We start from the raw sequence: 12,819 nt of genomic DNA, 5'->3' as shown, positions 1-12,819 counted from the left end.
TCCGCATCAACGATTTCCTGTGAAAATTAGTCGAAAGAACTACATTGAAAAATCATTAAAAAATTTAGGACTAAATTGGCAATCGTATTCGACCAAAAAATTTGGCCACTGTACAATAAATTTATGACTTTTCGGATAATTGCTTCAGATAAACCATGTTGTAAAAAATAATTGCATGCATGGATTAGGCGCACAACATTTTAAATTTTTCTCAAGTCCAAAGAATCTTATATCCGAAGGAGGATCGATCTTTCATACTAGTCGCTAGTTACAAATGGCTTAAAATTTTAGGGAAAATTACCAAAAAATTCCTAAACTTATTGCAATTGTGCGAATTCAGTTCTAAACCTTTTAATTTGATCAATTTTGATCATAAACCTTTTAAAAATTTGTAAATGTAGTTTGTTTGGTCAATTTTTGCCGAAAATAGCTAACGTGGATATCGGTCGTCGTATGTGACACGACTAGAGCTAACATGGACAAATAATTTTCTTTTATGTTTTTCTAAATTATTTTGGATAAAAAAAAAGTCAAATTAAAATGTTAATGATTGAATTGGCATAATGCAGTAGGATTAGAACTTTTTTGATAATTTACCCTATAATTTCAACAAAATGTTGGTAGTATTCAATTTCACTCTGCACTTTTTGCTTATTATTGCGACAAATTAGGTTTTAAAACTACATTGCGTAGTGGAACAGTCCTAGATAGTAATTAATAGTGTACATTATTTCGGAAGCTTGACTCTCTTGGATCAGATCACATTGTTATTAACTCTAGGCTCAAAATATCATTCTTTTCACCAAACATAATAAGGTGACGCAACATGTTGACTTCCAATTCTTTGTCAGCCTTTTCTTATTTTGCAATTGATGAGAACACGTCGATGAGAATTCAAAACAGATCTTTATAACTCTAGGCTCAAATCATACATATATTTTCTCTTTGTTTGCATATGGTACACGCTGATACCACTTGTTGATATCTGGTAATTAGTCAGCATTTTTTGTATGCATTTGGATGGAATTGCGAATCTCGTCATGACAAAATTATAGTTTGGTTTGTGGACCCGATTCGTCATAAAGCAAAACAGAAGGACCAAATTGAACGCAGACAATAGTACAAGGGCTGTTCGTTTAAGTTCCCCTTAAAAAAAAAAAATTTGTTCAAAAGTCCCACTCAATTTTCTTACTTGTTTATTTTATGCAAAAACCACATATTAATATCTGGCATTTATTATGTTTTTTTTTTTTTTTGGTGTGCCTATATATCACTGTAAGTATGAAAATTCATATTGAAATCGTTATCGAAGATTAGTTTTGGGGACCAAGTCGTTCTCAAAGTAAAATACTAGGATCACAATCGGACATAAAGAAATCAATTTTTCACTTCTCCTCATTAATATTGATTTGAAGGTTATGAAAAAGGTCTAATTTTAGTGGGCGTACCGCTAGTTTCACGTGCGGGGCACTCACATGTATCCGCGTGTCATCGCAACGTGGTCCACAGGATTGGCGACAAGGAAGCACCGACGAAAAATTAAATCAACTCTTGGAAGATTGTGGGGCATTTGATTGGCAAGAGAAAATAGAAGAGGAGAAAAGTAAACTAGAAATATCATAATTTTTGTACAGTGTTCGTTTGAGTCACATAACTTTCAAAATGTTCACTTAAGTGTCATAACTTTCAAAAATCATTCACTAGAGTGTCATATTGACGTGGACGTCGGAAAAGTTGATATAGCACTTAAGTAAACAATTTTACTCCGACGTGGTATTTAAGTGAACGATTTTTGAAAATTATGGCACTTAAGTGAACGTTTTGAAAGTTTTGACACTCAAGTAAACGTTATACATAAGTTATGACACTCACGGTATACTTATTCCAGAAAATAGGGGCGGGGAGGGGAGACGAAGGCGGTTGATGGGCTCTAAGGCGGTTGAGGAGAGCGGCGGCACGATGGCTACGGCGGCGGAGCTGGGTTTTGTGTACATAGTCGGGGGAGAGATACGAGAGAGAAATATTACGTTTTCTCCCACGTAGGGCATGGGATAATCAGATATTAGAAGAAGGATGCTTCAACCAGGTTGAGGAAAACACGATTCTTAATTCTAGTTAATTTTGCATGGGAGTAATGCCCGTAATTTATTTTTTATTATAAAATAACTTTTTCTATCCAGGGATGAAGAAAAATATTGCCCCCTCTTTATATACTTATCAAATTTTCTTTTGGCAGTAACTTTGCAATATTTTGCTACGAATTTATTTATATTTCGATACAGATTTGCCGCTTAAATCTTTTAATATAAGAAGCTGGGCTCAGCTACTGCAATTGGTGTTTTTCCCTTTGTTGACAAGCCTCAACATCATAACTATAACAAGTAACCAGGCATAATAATCCCATACTGGCCAAAATCGGTTTGTTGACGAACTTCTCTCTCTATGACAATCCCCAATGGCAACCAGTCTATTAGAATACACGTGTGAGCTGTGTTAAAGAAATCGCACATCAAAAAATTGATGTGATCTAGAGGCGGGCTTGCATGAAATCCGCTGCGAGCTTCGTGTTTGTGCCCCTGCCAACAGATATTGTGCAGAGAGTTTGAGGCGGCATTGATGACCGTCTATGGCAAGGAACCATGCCACTGTCAAGCTCGAATACAGCCAACTTCCATGGCCGGAGGTCATCTAGGTAGAGAGAGATACAGAGAGGGGGGTTGGGGGTGTGTGGGGTTGGGGGAGAGATAGAGGGAGAGGTGTTATAGGGTTATATGGCGACTTCGTAATTATCCACTCAATGCGGACGCATGACAAGCATCGAACGGTGAGCCTAAAGAGCAACAGAGATGGCCATGGTAAATTGAAAGGAAGCTACTAGCCTGAGAGTCTAATAAGACTGTCGGTTATTTTTTAGTACACGACTCCCAATCAATAAACGTTTTATACAAAACATGCGTAATAGTGCATAGATATGTAGTTGAGATTGTACCATTCCCGACAGTATATCGGGACAACATTTCCCAAATAAAAATGGTATCCCTTCTTTCGGTTCCTTAATATTGGAAGAGACTAAGGATTCGACACCCCCATGGTCCATCTTTTCCTTGATAGAGAGCGGTGGTGTACAGAGATTTGCCAATGGAAGTTCCTCAACACAATCTCATATTATTATGTGATAGTCTAATTTGCGAAATTTTGTGCTAAGTTTACTTGATATGTCCGCTTTGCTATGTTCGATTTTTTGGATTATTATTTCCTAGAATGTCCAATCAAAATGTGAAACTTGACGGACGGAGCCGCACACCTAAAATAAGCTGAGATCAGATCGACTCCGATATCATGTTAACACATGTAATCCAAAATTTTAAGCTAATACGTGTAGAGAGAGTAGATGCATACAGAGATAATGTGAATTCTGTAATCAAACGGCATTGGATATTTTTGACGATTATAATGCGTACAACACTAAAAACAAAGCATAATTTTTTAAGGTCTAGGTTACATGGACAAGAAGGCATCGAGTTCTAGGCATCGAGTTCTAGCTATGTCAATAGTAAGATGTGATCCATGACCCACTGTAGCGCACTCAAAACCTTAAATGTGAACCGAAAAGCTTACGCTTTTTTCTTTATTTCCTTTGTGCTTTTGCTTTTCCTTTGTTTCCGCTTTTCACGTGACCGTTGTCTGCCAACCCGTACTTTTGACATCGATGGTTATCCGCCCTTCAAACACCCCTGTGAGTCCTTGGTTCCCACTGACATCCATCATTACCATTGGAGTTTTTCTTTTCAGGAGAGACTTACATAAGTTGAGTCGACTTAGACATGGACACATGAAATGTTTGGAAGGAGCTTCGGATATCAGAGTCTGCCGATAACCTCGCTCAGCATTGACAAGTAGATGCGGCTTTACTGTTAAAAGGATTAGGGGGTAGGGACGCTAATATCATAAGTGCGAGGTTCGACTTATACATTCTGTAAAGAAGCAGAATAGAAGAAAAGAGAGAAGAGTTCGAGTTATGGCATGTCACATTCGTTTCTCTTTTTAATTTTCCTTCTCATAGCGTCTTGCTCTTTACGTTCCCTTTTGACTTAAGCATCGGAACGTCCCACCTAAGATAAAACTCAAGCATCACTTCCAAAATCAACCCATAGTCTCCCCATGAGATGCGGTGGTTTCCAAGTGCATATAATTGCATGAGCATAACAAGGGGTTAATTAAAAGCCTTTTCCCTTAGTCGGGCTCCGTCAAGAGATGTGCACTTTGGCTTAAGTGGAGATTTCGGTGCTATTGTTTTAGTGAGCTGCCGGTTGATACGATGTTATCCCGATAGGGGTTTGATAAAGCCGCGCTGTGATGTGCCGTGATGATTAACACCAGCAATGGTATGTGAAATGCAAAAGCTTTTCTTGCATAGGTTTGTTATCTAATTATGATAATTGAAATGCATGTGCATTTATTTCGTGAAAATAAATTATTTGAAAAACATTTCCAGGAAATATCGCTTGTATTGCTTAAAAAAATGTTCATCATTCAAGAAAATAATTAGACATCAATTGTTGTCAACAACAAGTATAATTTTTATTGACTAATTATTTCATGCGGTGCAAAGTGCAAACGATTATTTTTAGGCAAATGTGGTGATTAGACCTCGGATTTGGGCAAGACATCCAATAATGTATCTTCAAAGATAAATTTTCTGACGCTTTTCAGCATAATGTAGAATTTTTCACTTATACTTGCATGAGGTTATTTTTATTTCATTTCTTTCTCCATATTTATTTGCCATTTTTTCTTTATTTTGGACAGAAGGATCCAGCAATATATTGTCAATGTGGCCCGCCCATGCTTTCTTAATGCATCTTGGGCGCTTAACTAGGCTCGCATACTGAGTCCAAAGGCCCGTTTGATAAGACTGAAAAGTAAGTGCTGAAAATTTAAGTACATAATTTTAAGTGTTAACAAATTTAAATACTGAATTGAAAGTCGTTTGATAATAACTGAAGATTGATAAGTGCATATTATTAATTCTTACTCTATATGGAATTGCGGTAATTACCTGTATGATTTAGCAAAATAATTGGAGAGATTATAATTGTCATCAATTACAACCTGATACCCAAAAAAACCTCCAACTTTAGTATTTGTGATAATTATGTCCAAAATTTTTTCTCATAAAAAAAACCAAACTTTTACTTTTATCCTAATTCTACCGGTATAATACCCAAAAAAAACTCTCAACTTTAGCATATGCCCCAATTATATCAAAAAAAAATTTATCTCATAAAAAATCGCCAACTTTTACTTTTATTCTAATTCTACTACCATAAGCCTTTCATTCATAATCACTGTTTATTAATCCTACGTAACTTGAATTTTCTCATCGAACTTACCAATGAATCTTTGAAATTTAAAAATAGTAGGTTTTAGCCATTCTTTGGGCTATTGAGTGCCGAGAGAACTTGAAACGTGCCGTCTTGAGTGATTATGTATCTCCCGACAATATGTGGGAGAAGTAAATAACAAAAGAGAAGTTCGGGATTTTTTCATGCCAGCTTTCTTGATGTGTAATTCATTAATGACGTGAAAATGCCACATAAGATTAACTAATGCTGATTATAGACAGAAGGCTAATAACGATAGAATTTGGCCAAAAGTAAAAGTTGAAGGTCTTTTATGAGACAAAAAAATTTATTTTGGATATAATATGTGATATATGCTAAAGTTGGTGGGTTTTTTGGTATTAGGCTGGTAGAATTTTGACAAAAGTAAAAGTTTGGGATAAAATTGGGACAAAAGTAAAAGTTTGAGATTTTTTATGAGACAAAAAAAAAAGTTTTGAATATAATTATCACAAATGCTAAAGTTGAAGGTTTTTTTTTTTTTTTTTTGGGTATTGAGCCTATCAATTACATTTTCTTCGTGATGAATTAAATAACCCCTTCCTTACTTATCCATTGAAGTAATTGTTTCACTTAATTTGATCTTTCAAATCCTTGTTTAGTTGTGATTGTCGAAAAGCTTTTTCCATTAAGTATCAACTAATTGAATTATTAAACCGGCCTTAAGCAAAAGCCCATGCAATGTTGGGGTTCAAGTGGGCCTTGTCGGAGCCCGCCTTGGCTCGCTTAGTGACCAAGTCTTTGCCATCAGCTTCGATCCTTTCGCAAAGATTTACTCGGAAATAAGAAACAATGGAAGTGTTTTAGTTAAGAGAGCGCCCACGAAAGTAGATTAACCCTGAAATCCATTTGACTAATCTCACAAAATGGAGTATCTTTCAACGTGTCATCACTCCATGATCCGTCCAGAGCAATTTTAATTCGCTTTCTTTACTAGGAGAATGTATGTATCATAAAAGTGAAAAGGACAAAATGGAAAAAAGGAAACAATGCAAGCGATGGAAGATATCAAAATACAAAGGTTCTTCAAGTGAAAATTTGGACATCAATTGCAAAATGCTACAATGGATGGCAAATCAACGTAAGGAAAATGGATCAAGTACACTTTTGATCCTCTTATGCGAATTGTGCAATTAGGCCCTCAAAGTTTTCAATGCAATCAAGTCCTCTAACTTATTTGATTCCTACGAGCAAGTCTCATAAGTTGCTTTATTGTGCAGTCGTGTCCCTTCACAAGCTCATGTCACCAATTATAGGGGAAATTATCAAAAAAGTCTTAAATCTATTGCGATTGTGCCAATTTAGTGATAAACCTTTTTGTTTTTGTCAATTGAGTTCTAAACCTTTTGCATTTGTATCAATTAAACACATTCGGCCAAGTTGGCCGACTAGCGCTAGCATGTTAATTTTTAATGAAGTCTTAATTTTTTTAATTTTTCATTTTTTTTCCTTTTCTTTTCTTTTTTTTTCTTTCGGCAACCGGCTGGAGGAAGAAAAAGAAAATAAAAATATTTAAATATTATTAAAATGGAAACGTCAAAGCTGGCTAGCCAAAGTTAGCCAAATATATTGAATTAGCACAACTAACTCAATTGACAAAAAAAAAAAGTTTAGGGCTGAATTAACACAATTGTAATAGGTTTAGGACTTTTTCGATAATTTTCCCACCAATTATGTTACTCTCATCAACTGAGCATGACATGAGAATAAGATATGAAATGAAAACCACGCTCACGACCATCAAGCGAGGATGAAGGCATTTTTACCACACAGTACTAACATAAACAAAACATTGGCGTAGTAGTAGAAGGACCTAATATAAGTCAAGCAAGATTTTCAACTTGATTGTGAAATAGAAAAGTCGACAACTCAATTGCACACTTTGCTTTTAAGTTAGGGGGCAAAAGTTGGAAGAAGAGTGCAGTAATAGCAATGCCACATGCCCTGCTACAAACAATTAGTCACGTGTTTTCTTTTTCATGTGGTCCTAGCTTGCAAAAGTTGAAAGAAACTCATATAACCAATGGAAAAAGAATAATTTAAAAAATAATTTTCTGAAATTGATTGCTTGTATTGCTTAAAATAATTAACTAATGAAAAATATTTTCATTGTCGACAATAATTTATGTCCAAATATTTTCGTGAATTATAAAAATATTTTGAGTTCATTCGCTTTTATAAGCGATAAAGTGATCATTTCTTAGAATAATCTTTTTCAAATCATTCATTTCCTACAAAATAAATAGTCTTAGTTGAGGCTATCTATCCAATAAACAAGAGGTCCGGTCCCACAAGTCCCAGCAAGGTCCAAGAGAAACAGTAGTTCTTACAACGACTGTCCGAATAAGAAGGATCAGATGTAGGATGATACTAAAACAAGTTAAGATGGAAGATTAAATAGAGCCCTTGTAACTAGCTGCATCACACAAATTTTCATAGCATTTTCCAAAGTTTGTAAGTTCTATTGCATATGGTTTAATTTTTTTTTATCGAATTGAATAAGAATGGTATGACCTTGTACAAGCTCATGAAACCACTTATTAACCAACATAAAAAAGAAAAAACCAACATATTCTTTTTCTGTACTCGTGTAATTTTCTTTTTTCCTTGGAAAACAACTTCATCTTATATCCTTCTTTGAAAATTTGAACTTCCGCATTGTCAATTCTATGCAAGTGCCTATTCATAGGGTCAAATCAGGTATGAGACCATTTGTACATGATTTTTAGGCATTTTCTTGCATATTTAATATTGAGGCTAATAATACAACCTAGAAGGGGGATTGAATAGGTTGAGTGATGATACTTTAAAAACTTTTGCAAAACATAAAATTATTTGCACTCAAGATGTTGTTGCAAGCTGAACAATGTGTGTGATGTTGATAAGTAAATCAGAGTGAAGTAATATAGATCACACAATAATATATAGTTGTTCAGCTTGAGAACAAGCCTATATCCACTCTCGGACTAACAACCTTTATTGCGATTGGATTCCACAAACAATTTGTAGAGCAAATTACAACTGGCTAATGTTGTTCCACTCAAATAATAGATCACACTATCGGGATACAAACACTGCTCTTACACTTGTATACTTTGCTACTTGCTATGGAAGTGCTAAACCAAAACAGAAAGCAACATAACAAATAATCAGTACAACTTGAACTAATTGAGAAAATGTTCACAAAATGTTCAAAGCCGAACTTCTGCTTAGCAGTTTCACTGCCCCTTATGTAATGGTCTCTTAAAGATAGCCGTTGGAGAGCTTCTTCTCCTCAAGGTATCCATTGGAGATCTTCAGGGTAGATTAACCAGTTGTTTGGAGTCGTTGGAGACCGACTGAGTGAAATCAAGATTGTTGCTGCGGTCTACTTCTTTTTCAGCATGGGTTTCCCAATATAGCGTATGCTGCACCTGTCCAAGGCAGAAGTCTGGCAGTTGCTTTTGTGATTATTTTTCGGTTTTTCTGTTGCTGAACCCAGACCTGTAACGGCCATATTCCGGGCCGTCAATGGTCATCTTCAACGCATATCTCACCATCGTCAGACCCAATAAATCACTTCCTCAATATAATACACACTATCACTAGTGCATATTGTTCATGACTAGGTTGACCATCTTCAACGATGATACCAACTGTTTGACACATGATGTTAAGATCAATGATCATTCCATCTTCATCAGTACCAAGGACTTCCAAGCATCTTGACTGGCCCTTCCAAGCTACCATGATATACCCTCATTGGTACTTGTTCTCCTAAACATCAAGGCCTAGTTTCTTGTTGTTGTTGATATGTAAGATCATTGATGATGGTAACCAATTTCACCATCTACGCTTGTCATGGTAAACATTAAACTAGAGATAGCTTGGTAATCATCAAAATATCAAAAGGACGTGTTCCAAGAATCTCCTCCTTTTTTATGATAACAAAACTATCATGTAGATGTGAAACAATAAAGCATATATAGAGAGATTTGCATTTAATGTAAATAAGAACTGCTTGACAATAGGTTTGACATTTCAATAGATAATCAATAATTTCTTATAATCTTCAATGAGCATAGTGAGATCATATAAGCAAATGTAATAAAGCGCAGTAGAGATGACAACACATATTCATGTACGCATTCGGCAAGAATCTCAGCATCACTTAGGATATCGATCTAAACGTGTAAACATAAGCGTATAAGCACATAATCATTACATATGCATACCTCTCTTCCCCTTTTTGTCATAATCAAAAAGGTGCTAAAAATGTATATGCAATTCAGCACATCAAACATTGACATGATCAAGCGAACAGAAGATAATGTGCAATGAAGATTATGTTCAGTTGATCAAACGTCATATGCATCAAGAAATAAATATCAAGAAACATAGATGCATCCTCTTTCCCTTTTTGTTATAATGAAAGACATGATATTACAAAGGGAATGTAAGAATCTGCTCAGATAATTATAACAATTCGGACAAGCATATATCACTATCTCTAGTAATGATGGTTATCAAGGAATGGCTAAAATAGTATCTCAAAACATGAAAATTATTAAGGAATAACTGAGACCATTGGCAATCACGATAATGTAGAAGAGATGACGGATAAAAGCATTATATCATTGAGTTCTGTTCAAAGACTAGCATTTCGATAAATGATATGAACATTTGATAAAATCAGTGTTCCTCCCCCTGTCTAAATGCCATCGTCACAGTAGATGCCATTATCAGCATATAATCACCATCATCAGCACAGATCATGTACACTCATCTCAATTTCATTACTCCATGATAATCAATATCAATAAGAGATTTCACAAAAGATAAAGAGTATGGCAAAGAAGATGGACTAATCGTACAATGTAGAATTTAGCAAGTTCTACCTATACATTCACCTTTTCTTCCATCCTCAAAATGATAATCAAGATCCGAGCTATAATTAGATCAAATATATCAAGATTTGCTCATACTTGATCGTTCATCTCTTTATCTTAAAAAATGACGTTCACTTGCATTGATACCAATTGTTGATGAACTCTTAGATTTCCTTGATTGAAATGTCATTCGCAGCATCATTTTCTTGTTAATCTTGTTTGCAGATTTCAAGCTTGATCATCCTATCGTTCTTGAAATTGTCAGCGATGTCGATGCCTGTTCTTCACCAGTGGTAGTGAAGGTTCCCTCGTTGTTGCCTCTAAAGTTTACGTACGGATTTTCTCCTATAATAATCAGCGTAGCAACTGCTTTGGCTTATAGGTGAGTAGGAACACTGCTCTTTCTTATCATGATCCTAACGACTTCTCTTTAGTACTAAGGCTTTTTTTTTTTTTTTTGGTAAAGGTACTAAGGCTTTTGTTGGTCGAATATGTCAATATATACCATTTGCAAGGCCTGGCTAGTAGTCAAAAGTTTAAGCTAAACAAAATAATTGACTAGACATAGATTTTCTCTCTAGTTGTGAAGTTGGCTACTATTAGGCTAGTTTTAATTATTGCTACTTTTGAGAATTTACATCTAGAGTAGTCAAATGCAAAAATACCATTCTTCGGTGGTCGATCAAAGGAGGATATCTACATGGCATAAATGGAAAAATGACACTTTTGATACGGAGATCACTTTGGTGCCAAAAATTTCAATTGAATCACTCAAGTGCCAAGTTCTTTGAAAAATGATCATTTCGGTGCCAAATCATATTTGCTCCGCCGTAAATCTGATGTGACATTATTTTACTATTATTTGAAACCGACATGACTCCGGCGAGGTCTAGTCAGCAATTAAAAAAGGTAAAATTGAAAAAAAAACTAAAAATAAAAATACAAACTTAATTAGTTTACAATAGCAAAAAATTAAAAAATAATTTTTTTTCAAAATAAATTGAAAAATTAGGTTAAAAATTAATTTAAAAAAAAAGTGAAAGTTTGCAGCCGAAGAGGGCTTGCACAGCCCTTGCCGTCACCGCCCCACCATCGTCGACGGTGGTTGATGATGGTGGGGCATGGTCAACAGCGTCGCCAAGCCCCGGCCAATGAAATTAATTGCAAAAGACGGGCAATCAGCCACATTAAAATTACCTTCTAGGCTTGCCAATGGAAGCCCTCGACCGGACCCGGGCGAGGGCCGATGACCTTCGCCCGATCCGGGGGAGGGTTGAGACCCTCGCCTAGGGCCGCCGAGGGTCCCCGGCCCTTGGGCAAGGCTCGAAGACCCCCGCCAGCCATGCCCCACCATTGCGCCCGCACCACTTGGTTCTCTAACCATGATTTTTTTTTTAAAGTTTAAGGTTTTTTATTAAATTTTTTAGCTTATTTTTAATTTTATTTTAAATAAAGTTTGTATTTTAAATGAATTTAATTTTTAGCTAATTTTTAAATTTGAATTTGATTTATTTTAATTTATTTTAAAGTGCGAAAGTACACGTGGCAGCCCACATGGATTTATTTTTTTAAATGTCATTTTTCATTAAAAAAATTATTAATGACACGTGGCAATTTTGGTCAGAAATTCTCGCCGGAGGCACCAAAGTGATTATTTTATCTCCAACTTGGCACTAAAGTGATCCGATTTAATTTTTTGGCACCAAAGCGATCTCTGTACACAACTTTTAGCACTAAAAGTGTCCTTTTGCCGGCATAAGTAGAAGGTTTTCAATTTCCGGAGTGAAATAAATCATTGCTATTATTTTAAGAAAGTCGATAACTGTTATATAATTTTTCTGTTGTATGTGCATGATATGCTCATTGCAAGATGTAGCATAAGGAAGATCAATATACTGAAGCAGCAATAGTCAAAAGAGTTTGAGATGAAGGACTTGGAAGGTGCGAATCAAATCTTGGATGAAGATCATGCGAGATAGATCCGAAAGAATTCTAAAGTTGTATCAAGAAAAGCGCATTGAGAAGGTGTTAGACAGATTCAGAGCTAAAACCCAAAAGTACTAATTAAGGAGTTACTTCAAGCCCTCGTAGGAACACTCGCCAAAGATAGAGGAAGCACGGGAGTACATGGCTAAGGTATCTTATATGTCAGCTATTGCCGGTTTGATGTACGCAATGGTATGTACCAGACCAAACATAACTCAACTAGTGGGATTTGTGAGAAAATACATGGCTAATCTAGGAATAAAGTATTGGAAAGTTGTTGGCTATTAAGATACCTAAGGAATGTTACTATGTTTTATGAAAAATAGTGTATCTTTACAGGACTTTGTCAATGCAGATCTTGGTGGTGTCTTGGACAATAGGAAAAGCACCTTGGGTTATGTTTTTTTCTTAGGTAGCACTTCAATCATTTGGATGTCTAGACTTCATAAGCGTGTGTCCTTCTCAACCAATGAAGCAGAGCATGCTGCTATATCTGAAGCTAGCAATGAGATGATTGGGTTGGAGAATTATCCAAAGGAAATAGGCAAGGAGCATGGTAGCAG

The sequence above is a fragment of the Rhodamnia argentea genome, chromosome 11, assembly GCF_020921035.1.
Source record: "Rhodamnia argentea isolate NSW1041297 chromosome 11, ASM2092103v1, whole genome shotgun sequence".
In the NCBI taxonomy this organism is placed as follows: domain Eukaryota; kingdom Viridiplantae; phylum Streptophyta; class Magnoliopsida; order Myrtales; family Myrtaceae; genus Rhodamnia; species Rhodamnia argentea.
The sequence above is the reverse complement of the archived record's forward strand: the minus strand, read 5'-3'. Positions refer to the sequence as shown.